The sequence below is a fragment of the Gorilla gorilla genome, chromosome 2 (assembly GCF_029281585.2).
Source record: "Gorilla gorilla gorilla isolate KB3781 chromosome 2, NHGRI_mGorGor1-v2.1_pri, whole genome shotgun sequence".
Lineage (NCBI taxonomy): Eukaryota > Metazoa > Chordata > Mammalia > Primates > Hominidae > Gorilla > Gorilla gorilla.
Genome location: NC_086017.1, coordinates 181,658,095 through 181,682,979, shown reverse-complemented (window position 1 = coordinate 181,682,979; position 24,885 = coordinate 181,658,095). Strand labels below are relative to the sequence as shown.

General features: G+C 40.7%; 1 protein-coding gene across 1 annotated transcript in view; it reads left to right on the top strand.

Moving 5' to 3' along the window:
- The first annotated feature begins 9,533 nt into the window (after positions 1-9,533).
- Positions 9,534-24,885, top strand: part of SLC7A14 (solute carrier family 7 member 14) — a 126,520-nt gene continuing 111,168 nt past the window's right edge. The window contains exon 1 of the mRNA XM_004037997.5: positions 9,534-9,860. The gene's annotated coding sequence lies outside the window, so the exon portion shown is untranslated. The remainder of the gene's footprint in view (positions 9,861-24,885) is intronic.

Below are 24,885 nucleotides of genomic sequence, written 5' to 3'. Positions count from 1 at the left end.
GTATTGCTGGGAGAATCGTAAAATGGTGCAGCCAGTGTGGAAAAGAATATGACAGTTTCTCAAAATATTAACCATAGAATAATCATATGATTCAGTCATCCCACTTTTTGGTATATACCCAAAAGAATTGAAAGCAGGATCTCAAAGAGGTATTTGTACCCCTTTGTGCATAGCAGCACCATTCACAATAGCTAAAATGTGAAAGCAAGTCAAGTGCCCAACAACAGATAAATGGATAAACAAAATGTGCTATTTGCACACAATGGAATATTATTTAGTTTTAAAAGGAAGAAAATTCTGACACATGCTGCAAACATAGATGAACCTTGAAAACATTACGGTAAGTAAAGCAAGCCCATCACAAAAGGACAAATACTGTAGGATTACACTAATATGAAGGGCCTAAAGTAGTCAAATTCATAGAGACAGAAAGTAAAATGCTAGTTGCCAGGGACTGGGAGAGAAGGGTATGGAAAGTTTTTGCTTAATGGGTACAGAATTTCAGTTTGGGATGAAGTTCTAGAGATGGATAGTGGCGATGGTTTCACAATAATGTGACTATAGTTAATGCCACTAAATTGTATCCTTAAATATGATTAAAAATGGTAAACTTTGTGGTATATATATTTTACTACAATAAAATTGTTTTAAAATTAAGTCTTCTAGCCTTCCTATTGAGGCTGAAATAACATGCACCAAAAAAATGAAATGTTTTTTAATTTGCATCTTTTTCTGTTTGTCCACATAAGCATTTCCTCCACAAAGATCCTAAACTAGCCCTAGCTTAATCAGGGGAGACCTCTGGCCACAGCAGTTATTTCCATTTTTCACATCATTGGTGGTTATTTTGCCATCACTCTTCCAACCTAGACCAACATGTACACAATATATATAATTTGAGATTCCTTTATCTTGTAATTCACTTACCAGATATGAAAAAAGGCCTAATTTTCAAAATATATTCAATGCTACTCCCTTGATAGACACACTGCCTTTTCAAAGCCAGAGGTCATGTCACCTTTCTGAGTAAGGCAAACATTCTATCATTGCTCTCTTTCACACTGACCCAATTTCTCTTGTTTGATGAGGATTCCCAACCAGCTGAAAGCATTAGCATATGAGAGATGACCCAAGTTTTATGCAGAGTTCATTTAATAAAGAATCAGGGATGGCAAATCTTACTTATAGAATTCAAAGGAGATGGGCATTTGCTTGTTAAACCAGCCATTGTCAGCATCTGTTCTGGACAAAACAATGACAGCCTTTAAGCTATTGTGAGATAGGATTAAGTTTGCCTCATTTCCCATTATAGTTTAAAGTACTTCCGATGATACCTTAATTGATACAAATGTTCCCAACATTAAACATAGTGAACACAGCAGCAGCCAATAAAGCCAGGGTATGGGGATTAGGGAATGGGGAGTGAGAAGGAAGACACAGACATTTTTATTGCACTGTCATCATCATCATCCTCACCATATCTTCAAATCAGAAGATGGAGATCCCAAAGAACATGCAGAGAAGCACAACACTGGAAACAGACCTCATGGATGAAGCAAGCCATTGCAATGATGATTATGGGACGGTAAGTATAAGTGAAGCCATCCTTATTTCTTATAATGGCATAATCCATGAAATAAGTGCCTCCTATTTGATCACAATTTTAATAGATAAAGCCTCGATTGAATACCAATATATAAACACAGATTGAAATAAGAAAAAATTTAGTGTGCCTCCTCTACAATAACACAGGTCTTGGCTGGATGATTAAATGTGGAATCTACAGGATCAGACCTGGAAGGCAGTGAGCTGGTGTCTGGTTCAGGACTTGGTCAAAGAGGCCAAGTCATGTTTCAAAATCTAGGAGTTTGCTAGAAACTCCTCCAAGCCACATGCGGAAGATGACCTGGACCAAGCTGACCACAGAGCTAGGGGCCAGAGTCCAGAATGATTGGCCAATCTGAAGACAGATGGCTGCAGGGAGCAGCTACTCAGGTGGAATGACTGAATCCTCATAGCAGAACACACTGGTTTTCGCCCTCAGTCATCTTAAAGGCACTCTTTGTACCTGAAACAATAAGACTTAGGAAACCTTAATGCAAGGATGATTAAACACTACAACATTTTGTGGAAGGAGGGGGAGTAGGGCAGGCAAGCTGTGAACTCTCCCTCCCTGAGGATTCTGGAAGGAGACATCCTGGTTGATGATTTAGGTCTTCCCCAGCTGGGACCTGGAGGAGATAAAGACTGGAACTTAATTCCTGTTTCTAAATTGTCTCATCATTTTCATCTAATGTACTGGAACACTTTGCAGAGTCTTTGGTCTTCTTAAGAGCTTTAAGAAATGAGTAAAAAAAATAAAATACTCTCATTTTCTAAAAGTCATTGAATTAAATAGGAGAAAGCTTATACACAGCAGGTGAATACATATCTTTAGAAGGCTGACAATAAAATAATCACTGTTTTACACGATGGATGCTTACTCAGAGCGTAGCGATTTGCTTATCCATCTCATAAAGGGAATTTGCTGCAGACATAATTGGCCCACTACCAGTATAATCCATTATGCACTTGGTGGCAATCACATGGACTGCCAAGACTGGAGCAAGCTAACAATCCCATTAGAGTGAGCATCATTTCTTTCCCTCCAATTCTGTCTGTGCTTGTTGACATTTTTGTTTTGTATTCAAAGCTGTTGCTGTGAATGCTGCCTCAACAATGTGACCTTTCGTACATGCAAAGTTGGCTTAAAAGGCTACTTCTTGACCTGTGGTCATTTCCTCATTGTCTCTTGTTGTAGTGAGTCATTGGCTGGTGGCAATGGCCAGAAAATGAAGTCTGCAACACCTGAGGCTCGGGAACTCTGCCAGTGGGCCCAGAGTCTCCTTTATTCAGCATGAGCTGGCACTCTTCTCATTGCTGCACTCAGTGTGGCCGCTCACCAGAACTACTCCCTACCCTGCCCCGGGAAAACCACACAACTCTTGGCTTATAGTGTTGAGTCAATGGAAGAGTTGTTTGAAGAAACCTATTCCCATTCCCTCATTTTTGTGAAGAATAAATGAGACTCAGCATGGGGAGCAGCCATGGCTGAGCTCACTCAAGTAGATAGTGGCTGAGCCTATTTAGTCCCCTTCATATCCATCTTCTTATTGTTAACAACACAAAGAATAGTCATCAATATTGAACAATGATAACCACCAGGCACTTTATGCATATTGTTTCCAAACTTCACAATTCTACAGTCAGGCATTATTATGCCCTCTCAGAGGTTGGTACACTGAGCCTCAGAAAACTGGAATGATTTGCCAAATAACACATCATTAATTCATAGTAGAGTTTGGATACAAACCTAGGTCAGTTTGACTCCCTGCTCCTTCCCACCACGATCTCAGCAGTATATGGGACAATTCTAGACCCTATCACTCTCAGGCTCCAGAGAACGACTCCCCAACACCCATGCTAGCTGTGAATATCCTGTCCTCCTACAGCCCAGACAGCGTAAACTTCCAAGCATCTATTCCCTTTTATACTGTGAGATAGGTCTCTTAATATATTGCAAAGTTTTTCCTAATGTTTATTATAGATTTTTAATTGTACGTTTGGAATGCCTGCTTGATCATATCCTTAGATTATTTACTGCAACCATTGCTCTTATGTCAGATATACTGACATAAGAGACGTTTTCATGTGGTGAAAAAGAATGGGGAGTGGAATCAACTTGTAGCATGATGGGAACTCATGTATACATCTCTCCTCAGTGGAAGACTGTGGCATCTCATGTAGTAGCCACTATAGAATTTGGATGTTTCAGCTGTTTGTCTGCACATGCCTAATACAGCAAAGCCAAATCTCAGCAATTCCAATGTCAATGTGAACAAGTGGCCCATTCTCCAGAGCCAGTGCCACCTGGCTCCCTTTCTTAGACTTCCTGGGAGAGATTCTAAATTTGCAGTCTGGCATTGATCCTGATTTATTCTCTATTTTGACCTTAACAAATTATACAAGCCCTCTGAGCCTCTGTTTCCTTGTGTGTAAAGCAGGATAATAACAACCTGACAAGAATATTATGAGTACAAAATTATTTAAATGTCTTAATACAGGGCCTAACACTTAGTAGGCCCTCAAGAAGTGATAGTTTTCTTTCCTTCCCTTTTTCTCTGCCCCCTCTCCCCTGCAATCACCCCGACCACTTTCCCTGACTGACCTACCTCTTTTGACGCCCCTGCTGTCACCAAAGTGACATTCTGCACTCCCGCTGCCATTTGCCTGCCTTTTCCCTATGTATGATGAGAACTCGGGGAAAAATGGACCAATGGTGGCCCATTGTTCTGGGAAACTTAGTTAGGAAAGATTAAGAGAAGAGTAATTGAGAGGACAGAATCAAGGACTGTTAGTGATAGAAAAAAAAAACCTATATGGTAGAGACTTTTACCGTTTACTTTATCTGATTCTACTCTCATTACATGTAGAAGAAAGTATTATTCCTCCCTACTCACCTTGTGATTGCAGTGGGGTCACGTGAGCCATCCTGGACTATGAGTTGTGGGCCATGGTGATGTGCATCACTTTCAGCACAGAGCATTTAGTTGCTGGTGCAAGGTCCTTCAGCCCTGGTCTTGCCACCCAGGGTGAACTCTGAAGTGTTAGGTTGAGACAGGACATCATAAGATAGTATTGAGTGACTACATGGAGCGGAGCCCACAGTGACCGACAGTGGCTGCATAATGTGAACAGTAAATAAACTTTTGTTATTTCAAACTACTGAAAGTTTGAGCATGTACATTACCACAGACTAACATATTGAATACAACAGTCCAAGTATTGGCTTTTATTTTGTATTTACACAGAATAACCTATAGAATATAGCAGTCTAAGCCTTGGCCTTCATGTTGTGGCCCCTTGAAAAGGGGTGGGTTTTTGGCCCTAGTAAGCAAGATATTTTACAGATCTTTTGGGAAGGAGCACCCAGACTTGGAGACAGATCTGTGAAATGTAAGTTTTAGCTCTGGCTCATCTACCAACTAAATAGTTCTAATACAGAGCGATTTCTGTATTGTTCATGGCTGTATCCCAAGTGTCTAGAATATGTTGAATAAATGAATCAACACTTCCACATTCCAATTGTTAGAACAAGAAAACTAACCGAGGTTAGTCAAACCCTCTGAGTCCTAACTTCTCTCATCTTTAAAATAAGAGCTAGTATCTCCCAAAATATGGAAAATACAGCATCAAAGGCACTTGCTATTCAAAGATCCTTGCTACTCAAAGAGTAGTCCAAGAATCAGGAGCATCAGTGTCACTGGGATTGTGCTGGAAATGCGAGCTCTTGAGTCCCACCCCAGTCCTACTGAATCTAATTATGCATTTTTAATAAGGTTCCCTAGATGATTTCTATGCACGTTAGAGTTAGAGAAATATTGATTTAGATGGCACTAGGACTCAACATTAAATGGCCTGTAATCACGTAGTAGGAAGGTTATCCCTTTTCCACTTATCATTCAATCTTTTTGGTTACTTTATGGAGAAAGACAGTTTGATGTCAATGTCTTTAACACCTCACTAACAGCTGCTAATTTCCTTTTTAACAAGGAGAAAGCAAGCCTTAAGTTCCTGGGAAGGCAAAGGTATTTATCTTGACTATAATAGCATTGTTTTATTCTCATTGTGTTTGTTTAAATAGTTGCCTTGTATTTATGGCAACTGATATCAGTTTTCTATTTAAGGTAGTGATGAAAACCTCTTTAAAATAAATTAATTTAGGAAAGTGAATGTAATTAAAGGAAGGAAACACATAATAAATGGGAAGAACTGTTTGCTTTAATGATTCCTTCCATGTCAAGGAACTCCATTGGTTTGACAGTCCTGACCTCTGTCTTGACTCCATAGTTTCACTGATTAGGCAACTTTATTTACTCTGCATGGGGTAGGAGTGGGGAAAGTGCCATATTCTATTGTAAATTTAGGAATAAAATGAGCATGCTTAGGTCAGCATCCTCCTTCTTCCTTTTGAAATTTAAATACCTAGAGGATAATTTACTCATAGATAATTTGCTTATAAATTTCCAGTCCAATTGGTAGGATCCTAGCAGCAGGTTGTTTGTTTAATAGATCTTTATGGTGTGCCTGTGGTAACGCTAGGTTCTGGTTGTGTGTCTTATTTTCTGTCTTCCTGCTGCTCAAAGGTACTGCTCCCTTTGGAAAGTTCCAGATGAGCCTCTAGCCAGGCTATCACAGTGTCTTTGGTTTCTCAGGTTTTGAATCTGCTCAGAGGCAAGAGTCAGGGGCACTGATGAGCTTGGGGTCCTTCTAGAAGAAAGCATCAGGTACTCATTTTCATGAATCATGAGACAAAAATGGAGAATTGTTTTTAAGGCATCTGGCCAATTCCCTCATGGCTTAACCACCATCCATTCAAGCAGGTCAGTCATGAGGGATTTTAGTCATTACCCTTTTAATGACCCTATTTTGGCAAAAGGCCCCAGATAAGAGTGCTCTGCTGCTTCCCTGGAGAGTAATCGCTTTTGTCTCTGAACCCCACATCTGCTTATGTTAGTTCTCTATCACTTAAGTGGTGCCCCTTAACTCTTCATTATATTGTTCTGCTGTATTTCCATCATGATACTTATCTCCACTGCTTTGTTTACTTGTTTGTGGTCTGACCCCCTGCTCTAGACTGTAAGCTCAAGGAGAGCAGAACCATTTCTGTATTGTTCATGGCTGTATCCTAAGTGTCTAGAATATGTTGAATACATGAATCAACACTTCCACATTTCAATTGTAGGAACAAGAAAACAAGGATGTGTACTTTAAAGATCTAGTTAGTAGTCACTTTGTAAGATCATTGTTGAACTCCGGAACTTCACCAATTGTTGTGGCTGTGCATGGCTCTAAATACTTAATTAAATTTTTGTCTGCTGCATTTATATTTCTTTGTTCATTAATGCTCTACTTACAGCTGGAAAGTATTTGCAGTGGCTTATGATAAAGTCAACAATCATCATGCAAAAGACAAGAGCTTATAAGTAAGGGAGGACCCAAGGGAAACCTTTACAAGAAATCATTGCTAAGGTATAACTTTCTACTGCAATCTATGCAAGATCTGTTCTTTAAGTTTCCTTTTCTGCTCTTCACTGGGTAAAGTTGCCTTGGACATTTAAAACTGCTTTGAAAAAATATATATTCAGAGTCCTTGAGCAATTTCTGGTGAAACTGTTCAAAATTTTCTGAGATTTATGCTTGTCCAGGTAACTGCTCATAAAGGCATCATGGCCAAATTAAAAGATTTCATGCTTATTTTTCCCTTTCTCATGTTTCTTGATGTCAGTGGAGAGGTAGGCAGGAGTCAGAAGCAGTATTTTACCTAACCCAGACAATTTTTTCAGTGGTATATATAGGAGCATGGTTGACACTTTCTGGTCTTTTAGTCTCCCTAAATACAAAGAGGTCCAGATTGGCAATTTCCAAAGAATATTAAGGGGAAGTACACCAGGAGATAGGATTGGAATCTGCTTAAGGTTGGAGGGTTCCAGGAGTTCCTGGTTTGTGTGAGGATTTCATTGAGTTTATTGGCAGTGGACTAGAAACACATACCATCATTCAAGCTGCTGATGAATGTCTAGAGTTTGCTCCTAGAATCCAAATGTTTTTTCTTTGAAATCGAAGCCATTTTGAATTACCAACCCAAGTCAATTTTACCTAGCAAAGGCAGAAAAGTCTAAACCCTGCTGTCTTGAAATATAGGCACAAACTTTTCTCAGATAGTAAATATTCATAACTATTGTGATTGTGGCTGCTGTTCTAAAAATAAAAGGCCAGGGAAATATGGAGATTTAAATCAGAAATTTATCCAGAAAAAGGTGAAACAAAGAACACAGTTCTCCAATAATCACATCCCCAGAGCTACAGACATACATGCAGACTTAGAGCAACACACCAACATTTTAGTAGCTGCATATTCCATGACAAATCCCATCTTCCCATCTCATCACCCTCATAGTTCATTTGGACTAGAATAGACTCAGGGTTTTCTTCATCCCATAATATTCATACTCTTTACCTTTTACAGTGACTTCTCATTTGCTATCCCATCTAAACATCACAACCATCTTATATAGAAGGCAGGTAGGCATTCCTTTCCCATTCTGAAGATGAGAGTCTGAGAATTTAAGTGATTTGTGAAAAATCATATGATAAGTAGCTGGCAGAACCTGCACTGAGATTCCAAATTTCTGATTTTTTAACTTTGCACTTTTCCTACAATGTCTCACAGCTTCTTGGTGATCCCAGGAGGTCTAACATACCCTGCAGAACTACTCAAAGCTTAAAATATGGGGATATTATCAGGCTTAGATGCTCATCAAAGGCAGTAACAAGCTTGAGGTAGGTGGACTAACCAAGACTGTCCTGGCAATGATCAAGCAACTTTCTGGGAAGAGCCCAGGGCAGACCCACAATGTAGAGCTAGATTTGAACTGCTCCACCCTAGAGGAGTATCAGTCAGCCAGTATTCTCCCCAAACACAAGCCCAGTGAATTTATTTCCAAGGATAGGAGAATTACATTTTGTTGCCTCCCGTGTGTTTTGAGGGCTTGGGCCAAAGTGCAAGAATTTATGTAGATAACTTTCATCCAAATCAGTCTACTCAATGCTTGTTAAATAATTCATTCAGTGATGTGGCCAAGCATGCCTGGGTTGGTCCCATCTAGTCCCAATCCTTTTGGGACATAACCTGGCTCTAGGACACTCATCTTAAAGGAGCCAATACAAAATAGAAGACTTATCTCTCTCTTGTCTCCGTTTAGACTGGTACTTGTCTAGCCTGACCTCACAGATGCCTCCTTCCATGTTTAAAAGATGCTTTCACTGTATTAGCACATATCACATCCTTCTTGCCTTGTGAAATTTATTTTAACAAAGGTGGGGGGAAAAGAACTCTCCTTCATTGAGCTCCAAATACCTGTCCAACTCTAGGCTAGGCAATTCTAAGAACATGATGATTTCTCAATCTCATGACAATACTGCAAGGTGATTATTTCACAGACGAGAGAAGAAAAGCTAGAAAGTTAAATGCTCCAAGGTCATACAGATTGGAATCCTAATGGCTCTTCAAATCTCAAGTCCATGATCTTTGCACCCATAAGATGTTGTGAACCCAAAGATAAACTTGAGCTTTGAAGACGGAGGTGGGTCTTGTCTTCTTTAAGAGGAGAGGAGAAATCAACCTCTCTCATTTTTTCTTTCCTGGAGGGCTCAGGGATGTGGAAGTTTAACAGCAACGAAGGCTCCGCAGAGGATGAGGGAAGCTTCCAGAGGGCAGGAAGGAGGTCTGGACAGCCCAGTCTAGCAGGGGCAGAGCTGCGGCAGATGCCTTCCCAACGCACAGACATTGCAGAGTCCTGCTGGTCCCTGCTTTCCCAGGGCAAAGAATTGCCCCCATCCACGGCCCCCTCAACCTCCCTGCAGCCTGAGATAAGACACTGGAGGTCACAACTGGAGGCTCAGAAGGCCAGCGAGGAGTTGTGAGCGGCAGACAGAGGGGAAGGCGGGGGGGCCAGGTGGGAGGTGGTCTGGTGCCAGGCTTGGGCTCAGTATGTAAGGGGTTGGGCAGGCCATGTGACTCCAAGGAGGCGGAGACAGGCGAGCTGGAGGGAGGACGAGCAGGCACGGGGAGGGGTTCGGGGGGGTGGGGGCGCAATCTGAATAATTGAGGAGCTGTTCAGCAGCAGCGGCTGCCTCCTGCCTTCCTTTGCCGCCACCACCACTTCCCATCCCAGCTAGAGAGACAGCTCCGCGCAGTAAGTGCGGACTGCCAGCCACCAGCCTTGGCAGCCAGCTCGTCGCCTCCAGCCCCGACCCCGGTAAGTGAACGGCCCCCTTCGCTGCCGTTTGTCCCCCTCCGCGACCCCCGCGCCCCAGCGGGACGCTTGCAACTGGGATGGCCGCCTCTCCCGGAATGACCCAGGGAGCCGGAGTCACCGGGAGCGGGGGACCAGGAATATGGCGCGGAGGCCGAGGGCGCCCTCCGGGAAGGGGTTCCCTGGAAGAACAGAGGAGCTGGGTCGGGCTCTTTCCTGCTCTGGCCCGGAATGAGGCCCGGACTGCCCGCGGTCTGGGGGCACCGGGCTCTGACTCGCAGGAGCTGCCGGGCGGGGCGGGGGCCAGCGCGGCTCCGGCGCCGCTAGAGCGGGAGGCAGAAGGGGAGCCGGGAGCGGCGTGCGGGCAGCCTAGGTCTCGGCAGACGCCGGGCCCGTCCTGTCCCCCGCCTTGGCGCGCACCCCACACGGGCAGCTCCGTTCTCCGCCTCGGACCGAGACCATGAAACGGAGACGCTTTTCCGGCCGCAGACTCCGGGGAGGTCGGGAGCAACGTCTGCCCTTCTACCTGGGAGCAAACTCCTCAAAGGGACTCCCGCCGAGCCCAGCACCCCGACCAGGCTGGTGGCGCCCCGAGGGGCGTCTGTCCCCGGAGAGTGGTGACTCGCCCGGGAGCGGCGAAGAGGACGTGACGGGAGCGGTGTCCAGGGAAGCTCCCTGCCCAGAGCCGGCAGCCCCAGCAAGGGGAGCTCTCCTGCACTGCTTCAACCCTCAGTCTCCTCTCTTCCCCCATTCCAAAGCACATCAGCTCCCCTCTAATCCAAGAGGGCCAGGCTAGGGCTGCGTGGCCACGCGGGATGCAGCCCCCACCCTCCTTCTCTCTCCTGTGTCACCCCGCCCCCTCCCCAAATGAGTATTTTATATTGCGATTGAAGAGTGAGCAAAGCAAAGGCGAGAAGAGATGCAGGAAGGCTAGAGCAGCGGGGCTCGCTCCTGTTCCTGGCACTCCTCATCCCCCCACCTGTGTGAAGCTCGTTTCCTTGAGATTTTGAGCGGAGACACTCAAAGGAACTGGCTCTGGCGAAGGGATCCCCGCCTGAGTGTCGGTGAACGACACTGGCCCGAGTTGCCCAAGGGCCGCAGGATGACAACCTGCCTCCACCTAGGTATAGGGTCTAGGAGAGCGCTGGGGGCAAGGTAGCTCTCCTCCTCCGACTGAGTGCAGGGAACGGCGCTGTCCGCGGTGCTGAAAGTTCTCGGAGGCTGGGTGCTAATACCGCCAGGGCCCACATTCCCTGCGAGCAGAAACTGCGTTAGAACCCTAAAGGGTTCTAAGCAAGCGACCTAGAGAAACAGGCGAAGAAGGGGCTTTGCCTTTCCAGGTTTTCTGCTTCCCCGGTACTCCGCTTGGGAAAAGGTTCCCGGCTTTCCTGAGTGGAAGAGCAGGAAGCGGGTGTCACTTCAGGATCCAGCTTTGCTAACTTCGGGAGCTTCCTCGTTCTACTTCCTATACCTGAGCAGTGAGACTTCCTGTCGGTAAAGTGTTGAAAGGCAGTTGGGGATGCTGTTTTGATAATAAACATTTCTGTGGCTTTCAGGAATCAGAGAATTGTTAGGCTACACAAAGGAGGGGCTTCATGGTTGTAGCTTTTTCCTCTTCTTAGAACCCTTCTTTCCCCACCGCATGTTATTTACATGCTCTAGATAAAGATCGCTAAGCAGCCCTGTATGTTTGTTTCTTTAGCTAGTCTTTTATATTATGGGCAAGATGGGGAAAGGATTGAGCCAATTTGGGGAGGCCTAGTTTGTACTGAACACCTCTATCTGCTGGGTAATAATATTTCATTTAAACTTCACAATAGCTGCCAACCATAAGTATCACACAGAGAAGGAAACAGAAACTTGATTCCAGAGATTGGATTCAAAATCAGATCTATTTAACTCAAAGTCCAAGCCATTTTCATGCCTTCATTTTGGTATTTGGCTCTGAATAGCTGTTATTGGAGATTATAGCAGGAGAATGACAAAGGAGGGAGGCCTGCTCTTCTCTTTCACACACTCTCCTCTCTTCCAACCCTTTTCTCTTTAATCCGTTCACCCACTCACTGTCATGCACTCCCACCCTCCCAACTGCTTTTGCATGCTGCTTGAGATACCACTGTTCACACAACTTCAGCTCCAATACTATGGAAACAAGTTAGAGAACTAAACCAGCAGCCTTTTCTAAAAGAGTAGCAGGGCTTCAGGAAGTCTGGAGAACTAGAGTCCACATGTACTTTCATATTTAGAATTATACTGTTGAATTTTAGAACTAGAATAGCTTTGAATATCATTTAGCACCATTGTTTTATAAGAAAGAAAACTTGGAAACCAAAAGATGGTCATTAGTCTAAGTCACATGAATGAAAAATTAGAACACAGTTAACTTGATTCCCGGCCCAGGGCTTTTCCCACTATTTCATGGTGTCTGAAATACTCTTCCATACTGCTTTCTTTGATTATCTTTGACTAAACGTCAGCATCAGTGAACTAAATTAAACAACATACCAAAAATACAAACACTTAACATACAAGCATTCCTCTTACCTTTCTTCCAACTCCTTTGTCTTCCAGCTCTTTCCCCTCTGGTCCTACTATTCCAGTGTTGTCTAACCCAACATACCTGGGATATATGACCCACCTTCCTCAGTAACAGTTTTCTCTGTAGCAGCATTTCACAAATGGGAATGGTAGTGTGTCATTTCTTTACTTGCCCTATCTTGTCTATATCTCCTCTTCTATGACCTATTCCCCAAAAAATAGTTTTCCCAAAATTGGTTACCCTAAGCAACTGCCCATGTTCTCATAGGGACTGGGAAAAGGCCCTAATAAGACCTAAGGATTTTTATAAATAAAGATCATTATAAGTGCTAATATCTATGAAATGCTTATCATATGTGAGGCACTATGTGAAGTTATTTCATCAATCATTTTACTGAATTATCACAATTCTGTCAAGTAGGTAGCTCCACTAAAGATGGTCCTAGGATTCTAGTTCACTCTAACATACAGCAGAACCTGCTGTTCTGTTCATTTCCTCTTTCTTCTCTTTCCAGCTCATAGTAAAGTCTCATCTTCATCAATTGGATTTTTGTATTTAATTGATAGTTCCATCCTGCTCCAAAACATAGCATTTAGAAATTCAAATTCAGTTCAAATGGCACTGTTTTGCTGTCTCATCTCTTAATATTTACCAAACATATTCTCCCCATTTGTTATCTCTTATTTTAAAATTCCCATATGCCTTCTTATTGATAATGCCAATATTCTGCTTCAAACCTTCTCTAGAGCCAATTAAGGTATAATTTATAATTAAATACATAACTTCTATTGTACCTTCACTAGGTGATCTGGCAAGAATGCTATTGCTGAGGTGCTCTGGGCCCTGTGAACCAGAACCTTAAACTGTCCAGAACTACTCTGTCCAACATGGTAGTTGCTAGCCACATGTAACTATTTATAATTAAATTTTAATTAAACTTTTAAAAATTAAAAATTTAACCCCCCAGTCACACTAGTCATATTTCAAGTGCTCAATAACTCTATATGGCTAATGACTACTGTATTGGACAGGGCAGATATAAGAAAATTTTTATCATTTAAGAAAGTTGTGTTGAAAAATGCTGCTTTAGACAGTACTAAACACACCCTCACAGCAACCAAGAGCTAGGAACTGGGAAGAAGTAAGGACCTACTCTTCTTTGAATCTTCTGCCAAGAAAGGCAGAAAAAGCCACTTATGCCTAATACATCACCAGTAGCCCAAAGATACTTAGGACAATTAGGCTATGAAGGAATGTGCATGTCTTACTTAAGGAGCTGGTAGCCTCTGGAGTTTGCTTCATATGAATTCTATGTTACTATAAAGTAAAATATTCCATGAATGAGGTTTTCTGGTTTCATGAATTTTGACTTAGATACAATCTGAAAGTTCCAGTTCAAAATCCAAGTTTATAGATTACATGTATATGTAATAACATGTGTGTGTGTTTATCTTGTCTTAGTAATCATAGTATGATAGACATGGAAAAAATATAAGACTTGGAGTCAGTAGTACAGGTGTCACTTACTACTTGGTGACATTATGAGGCCCTCTAGAGCTCCATTTCTCCATCTCTAAGATGTTGATGAGAATTGCCATAGCTATCTCAAAGGACTATTGTGAAACTCAAAGTGTAGGTATACTAAAGTACTTTGTAAGGAGCAAGATTGAATCTGCAATGGTTTATTATTTTATATAGATATGGTACAATGTACAAATAGGGTAGTTCAGGCTGAATGCATTTCTGAATGATTTTAATCCTGATATGACTGTATTTTTGCCTTTGTGGTCATTTATTTCACTGAAAAGTGGAATGGTGAAGAAAAAATTTAGTTATTGAAATTTCTGATTGGTTAGATTCTATTAATTGAAATGCCATGCATTGTTTGTTGTTTAGTTTATTTGGTCCTGAACATTTTCTTCTCAGGATTAAAAAAAATAATAACTAGGAAATCTAAGTTGTTTGGAACAGCTTTTACCTTTTAACTAATAGTTTTTAAGTAATCATCAATAATGATCCCATCATGGTAATAGGGGTTCAGAAATAACAAAATACAAGCATTATGGATATTCCTCAGTGTGAGTGGGTGAGAGGGATAATTTTCAAATCATATTTTTACTAATTACAAATTGAAATGAGATTCTATCCATTCTCATAGATCAAACAGAACAAGAATAATTCTATTTCATGCATTGATTAAACCAAAATAAAAGTGAAGGTCATTAACTTGACTGAATTATTGAGTTTGCATTAGGGATTCTAACCTTAAATAACAAGTCTTTATTCATTCTCTAAGTTGAAATCTGTTGGGGTCATTAGGAGAACCTTATGCATCTGGCTAACATTTACTCCCAAACCTGGCATCTATGACCTACTCCTGCACTTTGATCTGTGTATGCTATTTATGCATCAAGTAAAACTGCTTTTCAGATGCAGCCATACCTTCTATAGTGGCTCACCATTTTGATACTTAAATATTTTTCTCTTATAACACAAAGATTAACACAGTGCTCAGATATTGTAGAAAATAAGCCTGGAAACAAAGCTATTCCATCAGATGTTTCTTCACTGTATTTATTAGGTTTTATCATCTTGAAAACTCAACGAAGTCACTTTATTTATTCATTCATTCATTAACAAAGCACCTGAGAATCAAGCTGAGTATGACCAAGGGCATGAGGTTTTATCTCCAGTTCCAGAGATCTAGTTTACCTTTGTTTAGAGTTAACAAAGGTATAGATGCTACCTTGTAAGATGCTCTGCCAGGTAGATAGTTGAGACATACACTTAGCCACTGTTTCTGGTCAAGCCTGCTGTCCTCAAGCCTTTGTTGCATATGGGACTATATTACTGAAGGAAAAATAAGCAAAGCTGTTAACTCTGGCCTCTAGTAGATGATGCTAGCTTTAACAATAAACATATGTTGTTGGGCGTCATGATTTATTCACTTCATTGGACTTGTTTACCTCTTGGAAAGACCTGGATTTTGGAAAGGGGAAAATGCCATTACCTTGGAGCTGAAAAGAATTCTTCTCTGTCTGTAGCTTAAAGGATTTCTCTAATTGTATATCCCAAGAGATAAAGAGAACTGACAATGTAGCTTTGAAACCAATCCTAATAGCATACAATCATCCATTTAATCAATAACATAGTTGAAGAATGTCCTATTTTGACACAAAAATGTTGTGGTTAAGGATGTTTGGAACACATGGATGATCAATAAATATTTGGTGAATTCAGACCATTGTTCCAGGTTAATTCATGCCATACACTCATCTATCTCTACCAAGAATTCAGTATTCCCTATGGCATTTTCCTTTAGCAAATAAAACAGGAGGCAAACACAGTATATCAAATCTTACCCTAACAACCACACTTCTAGCCCTTCTCGGGGCATAAATAGTGATGGCCAAGATAGACTACTCCTGAGAACTGTGTCTTGCTGCTTCACCCAGAAAACAAAGCACAAATCAGCCCAAGGGCCTTGCATTTCACTGTGATGAGGCAACTTCAGAAACTCAAAGCTTAAATGGAGTTGTGCGTTCTTTTCTACTCTTATCTTGAAGAGATACCTGTCATTTCCTTCAGAAAGTATTTGGCTGGCCTTCATGATAGCAGCAGGCAATTGCTATTGTTCCTAAATTCAGAAGAAGCTTAGCTTAGAATGAAAGCACATATATTAATTAGAGGAGAACTAGCGACATTGCAGTCTGATGGTTTACAGAATATTATCCTTTTCCAGGAATAATAAGGCTTCCCTTTAACAGTTTTAACTGGTGATTACTGACAAAAATGAAAGAAAAACAGCTCATTCTATTCTAGCAAGTCAATAAGGAAACGCCTAGAATTAACTTATTCTTATTTGCCAAAGGCAAAATATTCCAACCCAATGAACAACAAATGATCAAGCTGGTTCTCATTTTCTCTTCATTTTTAAAAAATTTTTCCATGTTTTTGAAAAATAATCAGTAAATAAGAAACAATTGCACCCAGGTGTTTAAACATTCTGATGACAAAATGGTCTTCAGAAATGGAAAGGCTTAATTGTTTGTTAGAGATTATACAACATATTATTATGCCAATATTTTATAACAATCACATAACTGAACTCTCTCACTTTAGAGAGAAATTGATGCTGGGAACACTCACCTGAGTTGATGTCAGAGGAATATGACTTGAGTCTTCTCTCTCTCAGCCAATTATAAAACCCACTCTGCATTTTTTAACATCATGCATCATTTCATTAGTCATGAAAACTTGTTTAGTCTATGAGTTTATCAAAGATTCAGGTTTATCTTTTCTCAAAGATTCAGGGAGTAGGAAAGAGTATGTGTTTGGATTTCAGATTATTTCCCTTTGTACCTCCAGGTGAAAGAACTACTGGTCAAGGATGGTCAGCAGGTAGAAATTTCAGGGGTGGAACTATAAGCCATAGAAAAAGATTCAAAACCTCAGCATCATCCATGTTGCAAGAACTTAGGCAAGGATTTAACTCTTCTTACTTTTTAATCTTCATCCTTAAAAGAAGTTATTTAGATTAAATAGTGTACAATATCCTGCAAGCCATAACATTCTATGGTTCGATGAAATAGGGCCAAGAGCTTGAATAATCCATTATTTGCCTCCTTAAGCCCGAAGAATTAAGCATAAATCAAGATTCTTATTTTTACATCATTATTTATCAGAAGTTCTGAATTTCATGCTAGTACCTTACCTGGAAACAATAATGATAATGATAGCTAATGCTTATATATAATTACTATGACCTTATAAGGTTGGTAATGCTATCATCGCCATTTTACAGATGAGAAACCTGGATACTAAAGTAGTTAAATTACCTGCCCAATTTGACACAGGTAACAAGTTTGTGCTACCATGCTACACCGCCTCTATAAAAACCACAAATCTGACAGATAGATAGCTGATGTGTGCCATTTATAGCCACTTGACACACCAGCCAATTCTCTGGAGAATTTCTATTTTAGCTCAATTTTTTACTAGAAGAGCAATCAAGATGGTGAATAGAACTTCAGTCCTGTGTATGGGAATCTACATTGTCTTTCTGTAAGACGGCTCTTGTGCTTTTGCAATTGATGTCATTGACCAATTGTTTACGTGATTCAGCATTGAATGTTGGTGCTGTGCAGGTGGCTGCATGTGGTGAGGACCACTCTTCTGCCTCTTCCCAGAATGTGTGGCCAGCCACACCACCAGAAATAGATGGATGCTGGTGCAGGATCAATCCAGCACCTTCTAATGCTATAAAGGTCAGCCCACCACATCTTTACTGTTCAGTAGAGTCTTCTAGCTTCTGCCTTTAGGTCTTTGACTCAGTGTAACAATCTAGACAGCTTTTACAGTAGAGAGGGAGAGCTCCCAGAGTGTCATTTCCTGGAGGTAGGCTTGGGTCAAGGCTAAGACTAAAGCTTTCAAAATCATGTTGTGAAAATCATTTTCTTCTCATTAATCCTGTGTTAACAAATTAGTCATAAATACAGTACACCACAGTACCCATCTATTTCACTGTGGATTTCAATGTACTGAATATACAAATGGGCATTTAGCTCTTAATATGGTATATCTAACCAGCTGAGAATGCTCTGACAGTAGTCAAATATACATGTTTATTCTTTAGCTCTAGTTTCTGGCTTGTTAAACTAGCTACATATCCCATCAACACCAAGGCCACTTACGGAATACATAACTCTACTTCTTCCTCTGTGGTTTTCTAGATACTCTGTGGGAAGCGGGATGGCCTAGGAGTCAGAAGATCTGCTTTCCAGACTCAGCTTTGAAATGTACTACCTGTGACACTTGGGCCAGCACCATTCACTACTTCAAGACTGAACTTCCTTACCTTTAAAATAGGGGTAATAGATCTTGCCCCTCACATTACAAATAGGGCCAATGAGATGGCATTAATTAAAGCTCCTTGTTAACCATAGAGTTAGTCCAGAGGAAAGAGATGGGTTTTCCATCCTTTCAGTCTTTCCCAGCCAGAAATTACTCTCAAGCTGTTGATACCCAATTCTCAACCAGGGTTGACAGCTAAATCAATGTCTTTAAGGTTAAGAAGAGCTTGGATTTAAATTTGTAAATCTAGAAAATGGCACTTACAATAGGAGAGGCCTCCTGGTTTCTTCCAGATTAATGGTCCTCAACCTGAGGCAATATCACCTCAATAAGGGGTATTTTATATTGTCACAGATACTGGAGGAGAGGGGTGTTACTACTGACTTTTGGTGGACTGGGATCTAGAATGTTAAATATCCTGCACTAGACAGAAAAATCCTGCAAAATAAAAAATGTCCTGTCCAAAATGCCAATAGCACTCCACCCCCACTGAAAAATACCGCTCTAAGTAATGTGCTGTTCCTGGTCCCTAATTCTCCAATTGATGCAGACAGAGAGCATTTACTTTTCATCTCCACCCACAGGTGAAATCCAGCCATGCTCATGTGAGGTCTGCAGTAGTTATTGTTCAGAAGTATGACCAGACTTCCAGTAAGTTTACCAATAAGTAAAACAATGGGGTCAGAGATCAGTGGTTTTAAAATTAGCCCCCAGAAGCTCCTACAAAAAGCCTCCTCCAACCTCTGCAGGGGCAAAGATTCCCAGCAGGTTAATATGCCTATAATGTGAGAGCTGGCCTAAAGGTTGGCATTTAGGGATGCAAAATCAGTAAATCATGATTCTAAAATGACTATCTTTGCAACTTATTGAAGAAACATTGTAATATTCACTTGTTTTATGACAAGCATGGGCCTAGCTAGGCACTGGATATGAGACATAATCCCTGCCTCAAGTCACCAGTAATCTGAAAGTTCCACAGATGTAATCCCCACTAATTATGTATGCAACGTGACACATGCTGTAACATATTATGAGGGAGCCTCCAAGGAGAGACCAGGAAACAATTCACTTCCACAGAGGAAATTATAATTGAACAGTATCTTGAATGGTATATAATATTTTTTCAGGTGGATAAATGAGAGAGAAAGCTATTGTAGAAATGGGACCAGCATAAGCAAATGCTGAAGGTGTGAACAGAAATGATACAAGTGCAGGCTGACCTTATCTGGCTGGTGGGAGGTCATATTGGAAGGACTGAAGAAACTTGAATACAGATAGGTGGATGTATTTATTCAGCCAGGGGCTTATCCTTTGAACAGGGATTTTATGAGTATCTTAGAAATATCATTTGAATTCAGGGCTCATGGAGTCCAATCTTGTAACTAGAAGAAATCTCAGAAATCACCCTAGCATGCTCTTTTCCCTATGTATTACAGTTGAAGTAGTTAAAACCCAGAGATATTGAGTGACTTGCCCAAAGTCAGCTAGCAAATTTGTGGCAGTATAAGAGCTAGAACCTAGTCCCTCCTCTCAGTCCATAGCATTTTGTCCTGCTCTGTGCTGCCTTTGGGAATTTTAGCCATCATTTGAGCATAACCCAATGTAACACACAAAGTGACTACTAAATATTCATGAAGCTCAAGTTTTCCATTGTTCACTATGAAGCTATACCATTGTTCCTTAATTACAAGCAGGTGATAGATAAGACCCTGCTTCTACATTCTGAGCTCCTTCTACATACTGCATTCTCTTCAGAAACACAGACAGACAGTACACCAACACATGAGCATGACATCCTTTGCCTGCCACACACATCCTCCCCTGCCTCCTCATTTCAAACTGCCAGAGATTATGGAGTCACAGCCTGAACAGAAGGCATCTTAATCTCTGGTGGTTCTGTAAATAATATGCTGTTCATGCTTGCATATAAATTATCACAGTCTCTCTATTTTCTAGATGAGGGAGGCTTCAGAAAGATGAAGCTGCCTGCACACAGAGCACATAAGAGATAGAATTTCAGACTCCAGAGTTTCAGCCCTCTTTGTAACAGGGTTGAATTTTTCCCTCATCTACATGCTCCTAATAATTTATCCAGGCTTGTGGTCTTAAATTTCACCTTATAACCAAATTAATCTAGTCTCTGTATATTTAGGTTTCTAAAATCAGTTACTTCTTACTTCCCTTTCTCTCTAACCACTTTTCCTCCACCCTTCATTCAATAAGCATTTAATAGAAATCACCTAAGCTAATCCATTCAGTTGATGAGAATAGAAACTGAGACCCAGAGAGGTGAAGCCACTTGCCCAGGTTTGCTCAGTTAAAAGCAGTACGGTGACTAGATTCCCTGACTCCCAGTCCAGTGCTTTGCCCTTCACACTATACTGCTATTTCCCAAGGATAAATAACATGGCATTTCCCACTCTCAGGCTCCCTCACTCTTTGCACAACCCCACAGGATGGATAGAAATGACTGGTTGCATGTGCTCTGAGGTTCATTCCAGGACCTTTTCTAGAATTCCCACAACTTGTTATCCTTCATGCTTATTGGCCCATCTATCACATTAAGAAGCTGGTTAGGGAAGAGTTTGGCATACTTTCTGGTCTAGAAGATATTTATGATCAATGCCACCACTCAGGTAGTGATCACCATAGAAAACAGTGTGCTCAGGAAGAAAGAGGGCAGAGTCCATGGCTCCCATCATTTGAGAATAAGGCAAAGCTCACCCAGGGTTTACTGTAAGTGGCAGGATATTAGATTCATAATCCCAGAGACCAGGCAATTGGGCAATTAGATGGATTTAAGCAAGATTGGGAGTGGCCAAGAAAGTGAAAAAAGACAACTCCCAAACCACTTCTGCTTCAGGGGCAGGGTATTTTGCCTGGATTGATCACCATGATGCCTTTCATTACTGTAGACAAAGATCACATTGATAAAAGACTTTTTTAAATCAATTGAACTAAAATTTTCCATTTATACATAACTTCTCAGGAATCGTTTTAAGACAAAACCAGATGGTATTTCAGTAAAGATTATATTGAAAAGAGAAGCAAGTAAGAGAGGAAAGAAACCCCAGAACTAGCTTCTCAGGTAGGGCTTTGTAGGGTCACGATTGTCTCACAGGCTGATCGGGCTAATTAGGTACAGAAGCTTAATTTTATCAGTTTTATCAAGAGTGATCCAGCTCTGAAGAATCTAGCCATGCTCCCCAGGTCCCAAGAGACTGATTTGTTAGCTAGATGCCAATATAGCCACATACAATAGAAGATGCTTCTAAGTGTGGCCCAGGCTATTTCCTTCCTAATAGCGGGACCATGAGAAAACCAAATGAGTGGTCAAAGATAACCTGTGGACACAGTGTGAGGATTAATGGAGTGGGACAGACAGTCTCGTGAAATGTGCCACTCAGGCTGCAACAGAGACAAGAGAATTCTTCCAAACTCCACCCAAGAACACTTTTCAGGTTACCAGAATAGTTGTGTCCTTCAAAAACAGGGTCTTGTTCTCTCTGTTTCGCTAGTGGTGAAGAAACTGGCAAATTATTTTGGGAAAAGATGGAGACTTTATCTAGTCTCTATGCAGCCCCCATCTTCCTTAGGGTATTATTCTAGACATGTTATAATACTCAACTCATAGCCTATCTTACTTATGTCAGTGACATCTTGTCCAAAGCCCCTTACCAAATCTTTGAACTCCTGGGCCTAATTCTCTGCTAAGGCAATGAAGATAGATCAGCAAAATCATTATTATTATTCATATACTTGTATAAGATCCATTACGATTAGTCTGCTTCTGAGAAAGTTGTTTAATTGTGGATGAGCTGTACAGATGGTGAGAATCATGGTCTCAGGTGGCATGGCACTTGAATCTCATATTAGTGACAATCTTTTGTTGGTCTCCTTTGGAGAGTTCTGGTAGATGCCACTGATTAACCATCAATAATAAATAAACCATCCAAGTGGTTGGGTTATTTCTGTAAGGGACACATCTCTTGTATTTTGTGCTAATTCTGTTTGTGTCATTTCAGAGGGCACTATGATCTGGCCTTGCTCTGAGTGCACCTGAGTCTGGTTTATCCTTGTCAGTAATCTCCATGTGTGGACCCTGACATTTGAAACTGAATCTGTTAGTCACTCTCACTACAGAAAACAGTCATGTGGCGACTATGACTCATCTACAAAAATGCTGAAGGAATAGACTTCCAAGAGGTTTTTTTTTTAAAATCACGCAACATTGCTACCTCTAAAAGAGGCCAAACAACCATTTTGAATATTTTTATTTTCCCCTTGAGCTGACTGGTTATCCTGATTCTGAGTAGGAACAAACTACACAGACAGTTTGGGATTCATTTTAGACTCTGTCCTAGTCACAAAGACTTTTGACACACTTTCTATTCCAGCATCACAATGCAGAGGAAGAAAATATCTGAATGAGTAGAGACTGTCGTGCCAGAAATAAATTCCTAATATAGACAACAGAAATATGCCAGTAGAGAATTTAACTATCAAAACAAAAACAAGAATTCCCTGTTTCAATACTCTTAGTGAATAGCCTCTGTTCTTCCTTTCTGCCCCCAAGTCTATTTCAACCTACAGTTATAAATAAACACTCTGATCCCATTACAGCACATTAAGAATCTAGAGAAAACTTGTCATTTGAGTACTAAGATATCATCTCTTTACACATATGATTCCAATATAGCAACTTATTGAGTGCTCTTCTTAAAGTCAAGAATAATTTGACAGCTATATCATAATACTTATAATAATAGTAGCAATCACATTTACTCATTTAATCATATAAAGTAGATATTAATATCCTCATTTTACAGATGAGGATTATAAAATTTGAATGACTGGCCCAAGTTCTCACAGCCAGTGAAGGTTAGAGTCAAGATTCAAAGACCATGCCATCTGACACCATGATCCTCACCATCTATACAGTCCATCTGCAATTTAAAAATTCTCTCAGAAGCTGATCAATCCTAATGGATCTTATACAAGTGCATGGATAATAAGAATGACTTTGCAGGTCTACCTTCATTGCCTTAGCAGAGAATTAGGCCCAGGAGTTCAAAGATTTGGTATGGGACTTTGGACAAGTCTTACTTTTTCTTTCTTTTTTTTTTTTTTTTTTTTTTTTTTTTTTTTGAGACAGAGTCTCCCTCTATTGCCCAGGCTGAAGTGCAGTGGCACAGTCTCGGCTCACTGCAACCTCCATCTCCTGGGTTCAAGCGATTCTCCTGCCTCAGCTTCCTGAGTAGTTGGGACTACAGGCGTGCACCACCATGCCCAGCTAGTTTTTTTGTATTTTTAGTAGAGACGGGGTTTCACCATATTGGCCAGGCAGGTCTCAAGCCCATGACCTTGTGATCTGCCTGCCTTGGCCTCCCAAAGTGCTGGGATTACAGGCATGAGCCAACGTGCCTGGCCAAGTCTTACTTTTTCTAGGACTGTCACTACATCTAAGAAAGAAATAATAGCTTTTTATTCATTTAGTTATTCATTAATTCATTCAACAAACATACTAAAAACTGAAGCTACAATGGGAGAAAAACAGACTAGGAAGCATTAATAAAGATAGGAACCATTGTCTTGAGTATTGTTGCTAAACAATATTGTTGCTAAAATAAAAACAATATGAAGTCCCAATTGCCTCAGGTATGTGGAAGACTATGTTCAAGATTTATTGTTTTGGTTTTAGTTTTCTTCATCAGTGAAGTGACTTGAATTAGTCTCACATAACTGTCAAGGAAACAAAATTACAGGCCCTAATGACCAACATAATATAACTTACTGCTTACAAAAACAAAGGCCTAGATCCTCAAGGCTCCTGTGAGTGGTTTGTGAAAGACAGATTTGCCCTAAACTGTCAGCAATACACACTACATCTCTAGACTTAAATTAATATTCTAGAAGTTCAAGATGTATCTACATGTGCCAGGAACTCATTTCTTTCAGTGAAGGCTCAGATTGTTTGATTACCCCAAAGCAAGAGCATAGTACAGAAAGACTAATAAGCTGTAATAGGAGAACTGATGGCAGAAGGGATATTTATTTAGCAAAGCAGAATGGGGGTTTTGAAAGGAAGGCAAGTAATTTGAAAGGCCATTTTGTTTAGTTTAAGAGAGTTCTAAAGTTTAATCTGGATGATGGACTGGAGTATATTAAGGAAATGTTGAGTGAGAGAATGAAAAAGAAAATTAAGTCAACAATAAAAGAAGGGGTGAGGAATAAAAAAATCACCTGTTGGGTACAATGCACACTATTTGGGTGATGGGTGCACTAAAAGCCCAGACCTCACCACTACACAATTTATCCATGTAACCAAAACCACTTGTACTCCTAAAGCTATTGGGGTGGGTGGGGGGTGGTTTGGAAAAAAAGTACGGGAAAAAGAGAAAAGAAATGACATTAATTTTTAGATAATTTTTATCCTTGGGAAAGTTAGGATAGAAGGCAAAGGGGCATCTGCTGAGCAGTATAAAGTGAAAATGCATCTCATTTCCCACAATGAAAGACTTTACCAGTGTCCGGGCTTCGGAGTGAGAAGTACATGTAAATAAATAGTTGCTTCTTTCTCAGTTTTGAATCATTCTATTTGTTTCCAATTTTCAGAAATCACTTACAAGAGATATC